General features: G+C 41.3%; 1 pseudogene; it reads left to right on the top strand.

Moving 5' to 3' along the window:
• The first annotated feature begins 4,281 nt into the window (after nt 1-4,281).
• Nucleotides 4,282-8,182, top strand: LOC141058670 (zinc transporter ZIP1 pseudogene; annotated as a pseudogene).
• Nucleotides 8,183-8,475: the final 293 nt, after the last annotated feature.

Genomic DNA, 8,475 nt, shown 5'->3' with positions numbered 1-8,475 from the left:
ATGAATTGCTGGTTTTCAAAAGATCTAGAGGTATAGTTCTACAGGAAGTAGTTTTTTATTCTCTGGGGGCGCTCAACTTTATTAGCATTACAACTAGGCCATTCAGGCAGAAGATGTGTCAGATCAATGACACCTTTTTTTCAAGATGCTTTTTAAACTTTTTAACCTCCAAGTCTGTTTCCACCTTTGTAACCAGGTGAAATTTTATAATTCTAAGCAGTGTTATTTTATGTGGTAATAACTCTGGAATGCTTCAATGGTTCCCACTGATTCTGAGAATATTTTTTCTTGACATATTGTACTTCATGATGGTGGTAAAATGTGTTCAATATGACTTGCATTTATTCAACCAGAGAGATATGTCATACAAAATAGTTAATAAATAATGTTTCCCACATGTATACTTTCCATCTGCACAATTTTTGAATTTTTTTTTTATTAGGAAGTTAGAACGGTTAAAAGTTGACTGACGATTTCTCATTTTTACAACAAAATTTACAAAGCCATTTTTTTAGGGACTACATCACATTTGAATTGACTTTGGAGGTCCTACATGACAGAAAATACCATAAGATACACCATTATAAAAACAGAACCCTTCAAAACCACATTCAAGAAGTTTAATAACCCTTCACAGGAAATGATGCAATGTGGACATTTTACTTTTTTTCACAAAAAAATTAATTTAGACGCAATTTTTTTATTTTCACAAGGGTAACAGTGGAAAATGTACCTTAAAATTTGCTCTGCAATTTCTCCTGAGCACACCCCATATGTGTGAAAAAGAAAAATATTGTTTGAAAAAGAAAAAATAGTCAGCTCACCTATATGTCAGGACTTCTCCACATTCATTCCTGCATGGAGAAAGGCTGAGCCGCCAGTCCAATACAAGAGAAAACAAGTACCGTAGATTCCAGCGGGAAGCAGATTACTTCTTTAAAATTCCAGCACTTATTAATTCCATACTTAAAAAATATTGGTACACCACAAAAAATATGCTATCAACAATATTACATAATACGCAAAACAGCATTAAATGCAGCGTTTACCAACATGTTTCGACATACGTCTTCAAACTATTGTTTGGGAGCACAGCAGGGCTCAGAAGCAAATTTGCCTTTTCGAACGCAAAATGTGCTTTAATTGTTAGCGGACGACATGTTGTGTTTGGAGAGACCCTGATGTGCATAAACAGTGGAAACCCACCATAAGATACCACATTTTGGAAATGTACAGCCCTCAAGGAATGTATCTAGATGGGTGGTGAGCAACTTGAACTTCCAAGTGCTTCACAGAAGTTTACAATGTTGAGCAGTAAAAAAAAAAATCACATTTTTCCAACAAAAATGTCGCTTAGCCCCATTTTTTTATTTTCACAAGGGTAACAGGGGAAGTTGCATCATAAAATTTGTTGTGCATTTTCTCTTGAGTACGCCGATATCCAATATTTGGAGAAAAACTACTGTTTGGGTGCACGACAGGGCTTGGAAGGAAAAGTGTGCCATTTGACTTTTAGAAAAAATTGGCTGGAATCGTTAACGGACGCCATTTCCAGTTTGGAAAGCGACTGATGTGCCTAAACAGTGGAAACCCTCCACAAGTGATGTCATTTGGAAACTAGACCTCTCAAGGAATTCATCAAGACATGTGGAGATTACTTTGACAACCTCTAACAAGCTCTATCATTGTCCACAAAAACCCAACACTTAAAATGGCCGATTAACCCCTCTCAAAACATAGTATGCTGGAGCAAACTTCTGGGTTTCGAATCGCTGAAGCCAATAGCCTAGATAGTATCTCCCCTCCAGCACTTTGCCAGTGACTTTGTTACTACGTATATGAATGGCATAGTGATATAAAACCCAGAGTTTTATCCTCCAGCACACTAAGTGAAGTGAGGGGTTAAGCTAATTTATATAATGGGCTGAGGTTTATGTGGAAATCCATAGAGTGGGTGGGTGTGGTCTGAAGCTTTAATAACCGGGCTCCAGAGGCAGTCTTGGCCAGGAGGACTGGAGAAAGGATCTCCAGTGTTTTGTGTCCTGAGGAGGAAAGACTGAACTTGTGGTGCGGCAGAGCGGGCAGCTTTCCGCAAATGTTTGGACTGTATACAGCATATTTGTTTTCCTGTTTTTGCCTGTGTTTTTCTTCCCCTTCTTGCTGTTTTATGCCTCCATATAATAAACCTAACAAAGATTTAAAGAGACTGTGTTCCTGCTTTCTACCTCCGTATATCGCTGAGTGAGTTGCACTGCCACTAGATAGATAGAACTACTTTCTGTGTTAGTCAAATAAATAGTGTTGGTTGAGTACCACTGACTCCTCAATTGTCTGCACTGTTAAATCCAAGCAATCTGTTCACAGATTATTGAATCTGTGTATTATTTTACTTTTCCATGTTCTAACTGGGTTTCCACATGATGGTATTTACCAAGAGGCAGAATTTATATCACACTCCCATTACTTGACATGGAATGGAATGATAAGTAGTGTTAGAAGTTTGTGATACGATAAGACTGGAATTCTGATTTCTACTATATTTTCATTTCTACATATATATCTGCTTTGGGGAAGAAAAACTTAGAAATGCTCCATAAAAAATACAGAGTCTGCTACATGCTAAGTTGTTTTCTTATTATATTGCATCTTGAATACAAAATACCCGGCAATACGCATTATATAAAGTGCTGCAATCAGCCATTTTTTCTAAGCTATTTCGGCTTCCATGAGCACATTTGAACCCTTCATGACGTGGCCAATTTCAATTTTTGTGTTTTTGTTTTTTCCTCCCCTTTTTCCCAGAGCCATAACTCTTTTATTTTTCTGTCCACATGGACATATGAAGGCTTGTTTTTGTGGGATAAGTTGCACTTTTCAGTAACACCATTCATTTTATCACATAGTGCCCTGGTAAACGGGAAAACAAATTGTGGGGAGAAATTGTGTAAAAAACGCAATTCTGACATAATTTTTTGGAATTGTTTTTACTGTGTGCATTTTGAGGTACAATTGACATTAAAATATTATTATGCCCATCAGTACTATTATGGCGATACCAAACATGTCCAGTTTTTCATTGCTTCAGTGGTGAAAAAAATTAGAAATTTGCAAAAAAAAAATTGGCGGGGGGGCTTGTGTCGCCATTTTGTGAAATTCATAACGTTTTCATTTTTCAGTCGATTCCATTTTTTGTGTAATTGCAGAGACCAATCAAATGTAGTTTTGTCATTCTTGATTTTTTTTCGACAGTGTTTATCAATGGGTTTAATTATTATTATTATAGTTTGATAGATTAAACTTTTCTGAATGTGGCGATGCCACATATGTGATCAACAAGTGTCCGAAATAAAAGGCAAAGGGCACTTCACATAATAGCATCAAAGAATTCCCATATACCGCTATATAGGACAATGAAGAGATCCCAAATATTATAAAAACAATGTTTATTTCATAATCAGGTTAAAATACAGCCAATTGGTAAATTAATTACCGTATTATTTCTTTATACCTGCATATGAATACTTTTTGTAGCACTATTGGCTATGCTTTTTATCATGTTATATTTATAACATCCTTGTCCATTTATTATTGTGGTTTCCCTTTTTGTACCATTTATTGCACTTTTGTGTGCTCCAGCGTCCCCTATACGGCATTTTGCTTTTTTAATTGGCTGTATTTTAACCTGATTATGAAATAAACATTGTCATATATAGGAATATATGGGAATTTTTTGATGCCACATATGTTTTTTTTTTTTTCTTTAATTTTAGTGCTGGAAAAGGGGGGGATGATTTGAACTTTTACGCTTTTTTAAAAATTTTTCATATTTCTCAAAATATTTTTTTAACTTTTCATCACTGTACAGTATATAGCAGAAATTACAGTCTCCCTTGAAGACTGCCACAGACTGGGTTTCAAATGAGCTTCACAGTGATAAGCATGGGGGTCTACATCAAATCTTCTACTGTCATAGCGTCATAGCAACACATCGGTGACCCGCGATCATGTCACATCCAGGACTTTTTTACAATTTTTTTTTACCATAAGCATAGGATCTAATAGGCAGGGAGTTGCTATCTACCTGCCTATTGTGCCTAGCGCTGATCTCTGCCATCATTGCGTCGTTCCGGTTGGCTATGCAGCGGCTTCTGCAGACGTCACATCAACAGAGTAAATACACAAACCTCAGTGACATCATCCAAATGTCAACAAAAAGGTGAGGCTGTATCAAGACAGCCCCCCCAAGGCAAGAGGCCACAAAGCACCCACTCCAATAGCAAAATGTTCATGCAAAAAGAAAAATGGAGCAAACAGGTGAGTAAGGTAAAAAAATAGTCATCTTTATTAAATAAATACAGACAAGTATAGAGACAAGTAATAATGAATAAAGTAATGAACATGACAATGCCGCAGGATAAAAGAACAGAAGCACCCGGACAAAGGGACAGCCATAATACAAGTCGTGGAATACAGATATAAGTAACTAGATAGTAAATATCGCCACACAGAATCCACCTGGACAAGACAACACCGCAGAGTGTAAGTATGGAGTCACATCAACAGAGCAGCAACTTCTCTTTTGCTCTGTTCTGTCGATGGTCCGTGACTGCAGACGTGGCATGCTGGCGGCAGTCATGCTCTTTTGACAGAGTACCATGGTAGAGGAATAGCTGCTCTGATGACACGGTAGCTGAATCGCTGACAGGAGTGCTCAATAACTGCTCTGTCCCAGTAGCGAGTAGAACAGGCAGGTAGTTAGAAACTACCTACATGTTAATTTTTAGGCCCAAAGTAAAAAAAAAATGTCCCGGATGAACACTTTTGAGAAAAAGGTGGAACAAATGTATATTGGGGTCCAAAGTAGAGGCACTTTATTACTCCTTTATATCCTCACCAGTATCATAATTTATCTCTGGATACCTTATTTTACTCCATTCGGGTTCACAATTTTGAGCATTTTTAATCCATGAGTCTAAAAAGGAATACAGAAATAGAGACATCTCATCTACAATACGTGACTGATGCAGCCAATCTTTGGACTCACTATGGTAGACGGCACATAAGAACTTAGCTCAGTAATTAGTTGCAGGGAGCTGGGATGTCACCGGCACCGCTGTAACTGTCACGCTCACGCCCTGACTGGTGGGCGCGAGCCAGGGGGTTGTGGCTCCACTGTGCCACAGACCACACTACCCTGGAAGGGGCGTGACTAAGACAGCTGCCTTGGTTTTCACTGGAGCCTCTGATGGTGAGGTCAGGCTTGTGCGGCAGGCAGCTACCAGTGCCACTCCAGGGTGTTGTCTGGCTGTGGTTGCTGATCCCACTTGGGGAGACGGTACGGGCGACAGGCACGAGTAGCATACAGACAGGTGAGCACGACGGGCACGACTGAGTCACTGGCAGGCAGGCACACAGGCAGGCAGGCACAGCTGAGACACTGGCAGGCGGGCACAGCTGATGCAGGTGGGCACAGTTGAGACACAGGGCAGGCAGGCACGGCTGAGACAAAGGGCAGGCAGGCACAGCTGAGACACAGGGCAGGCATGCACAGCTGAGACACAGGGCAGGAAGGCACGGCTGAGACACAGGGCAGGCAGGGACAGCTGAGACACAGGGCAGGCATGCACGGCTGAGACAAAGGGCAGGAAGGCACAGCTGAGACACAGGGCAGGCATGCACGGCTGAGACACAGGGCAGGAAGGCACGGCTGAGACACAGGGCAGGCAGGCACAGCTGAGACACAGGTCAGGCAGGCACGGCTGAGACAAAGGGCAGGCACAGCTGAGACACAGGGCAGGCATGCACGGCTGAGACACAGGGCAGGAAGGCACGGCTGAGACACAGGGCAGGCAGGCATGGTTGAGACAGAGGCAGGGACCAACTGAGAAGGCACAGGGACATGGAGAGGTGTGTGGAATAGGTAGGGTCCTGTTCACACAGCAAGTGTAGGTACTGGTACTGACAGGAAGGAATGGTGTATGGAGGAACAGGTTGAGGCCTGTTCACACCAGAGAGAACCGCAGGAGTGCGGAGCACAGGCAGAGCCACAAGGGTGCGGAGCACAGGCAGAGTCACAAGAGTACAGAGCAGGTAGAACCACAAGAGTGTGGAACATAAGCAGAGTCGAAAGAGTACGGAGCACATGCAGAGTCACAAGAGTACAGAGCAGGCAAAACCGCAAGGGTGCGGAGCACAAGCAGACAGAGGGAACACAAGGAAAGACACAGCAAGGAAAGAAGCCAAAGACAAGGAGAATGACAGACAGAGGTAAGACTGAGTTCAGACAAGGTAATGGTACAAGACAAGGTACAAGACCAAGGACACAGGGACCAGGATAAGACAAGACAAGGAATAATAGCAGAGGGACCAGGATATTCTGCCTCCTGGAGGACAGACAGGACAAGTGCGAGGCAAAGCAAAGAACAATAGCACAGGGACCAGGATATTCTGCCTCCTGGAGGGTGGACAGGACAGGTACAAGCAAAGCTAGGAATTAAGCCTCCAGAGAAGGCTAAACACAGAACAGGACCTGTCAACTCAGTAGCAAGAAACTAACTGAGTTAAAACAGGCAGGGTCCACTGGGTGGTGCTGCCCTAAATACCAGACACCTCTTGACGATTGGCCGGAAGTACATTAGGCAGGTGCACTCTGATTCCATTAGAACCAGAGTGCCGGCGCCGCCCCCATATGCACACAGCCAGGAAGCATACAGAGAGCCGACAGGAAGCAAGAGGCACAGAGCATGGAGCTGGCAGCAGACAAAAATCACAGCATGACCTGGAGCAGTGAGTAAGTTGGTGTGCGGGGGATGGGAGGCCATGCAGTGATGCCAGCAGGGTTGTTACAGTAGCCTTGTCAACAAAGAACTCCAGCGAGCAGCAGAGAGGTGGTGCAGGAGCCATAGGGACTTTACAAAGTAAGTACAGCTTGTTTAGCTATTTTAAGGGGCATCCAGTTAAAAAAAAATACAGTACTTATCAGACAAGTTGACAAATTTACATGCACCCATCAGTCGCAACAAGGCACTCCACATTATAGATTGGAGTTTACAATATTTATAAAAGCAGCAACTATAATAAATAATATTTTGAGCATAATTTCAAAGTTTACATCTAGAAATAAGCTTTATAAAACATTAAAACCTAAATATACGGTACATGAAATAGTGTCGGCTGCATTGTTATGAGCAGTGACAGAGGAGTCCGGTTATCATTTTAGAACATCATGTACAGAGCGAGAATATTTATACAAGTCAAGGAACTCACTGGTGACTACTACTTATCTTAATATTAAGTAGGGCACATTATTTGTTAATTTACACAGTTCAAGTTTTGCAATCTTTGTGAAAAGTGTGAGCTTCTAGTGTCTATGATTGACTAATGTTCTGCAACATGATTTCCTATACAGTAGATGAAAAAAATAATGTCTCAACAGATCATTTAAAAAGATTACAATGTATATCATCTTGATATCTGTATTATTTTCTTTTCACAGATTGATTATCCCATGGGGTCTCTCATCTTGTCTTTGGGCTTCTTCTTTGTTCTTTTTATTGAACGTGTTGTTCTGCAAATTTCCATGCGTTCTCAGAGTTCAAATCAAGTTGTGGTTCCACTGCCTTCTACTACAAGATCCTCTGATGCAAACATCTCTGAAAAAAGAGAATCTTCAAGTGAGATAGCAATGCCACCAGAAGATCCACATATTCATGTCCATCCTAATACATATTCCCTTTCCTCTTTTCGCTCCTTAGTTCTCTTTTGCTCCCTTTCCATCCACTCAGTGTTTGAGGGTTTAGCTATTGGTCTTCAGCCAAAATATGTCAGTGCTCTTCAAATTGCAATTGCTGTACTCATCCACAAGGGCATTATTGTTTTTAGCCTTTCACTCAAGCTAATTCAGAGCAGGACCACACAAGTCTGGCTGGCAGTCTACATAGTAATCTTCTCATTGATGTCTCCCATTGGGATTACAATTGGCATTGTTGTTACATTCAATAAGACCTCAGTTATAACTCTAGTGCAGGCTATCCTAGAGGGCATTTCATCTAGAACATTTGTGTATGTTAGCTTTCTGGAAATTCTTCCAGTAGAACTCAATTCTGGGAAAAGACCACTTCCAAGGCTTTTTTCAATAGCTATTGGTTTTATTATGATGGCAGTAATAGCTATTTGGGCCTGAGGATCTTGATATGGCCGGGGTCCGACTTGCGAGTACAATATGAGAAACTTACAGAAAAAGTCCAGCTGATTAAAAAAAGGCTATTTATTGAAAAATTCAAGTTAAGATCAGCATCCCGCAGACAATTAGCGGTATCGCAGCTACGCATTTCAAACACTACATGTGTTCTTTGGCTCTCACAAAGAACACATGTAGTGTTCGAAACGCGTAGCTGCGTTACCGCTAATTGTCTGCGGGATGCTGATCTTAACTTGAATTTTTCAATAAATAGCCTTTTTTTATCAGCTGGACTT

This window comes from Dendrobates tinctorius, unplaced genomic scaffold (genome assembly GCF_039654945.1).
Source record: "Dendrobates tinctorius isolate UK_male_01 unplaced genomic scaffold, ASM3965494v1 ptg000213l, whole genome shotgun sequence".
In the NCBI taxonomy this organism is placed as follows: domain Eukaryota; kingdom Metazoa; phylum Chordata; class Amphibia; order Anura; family Dendrobatidae; genus Dendrobates; species Dendrobates tinctorius.
This window is presented reverse-complemented; position numbering and strand designations above follow the sequence as displayed.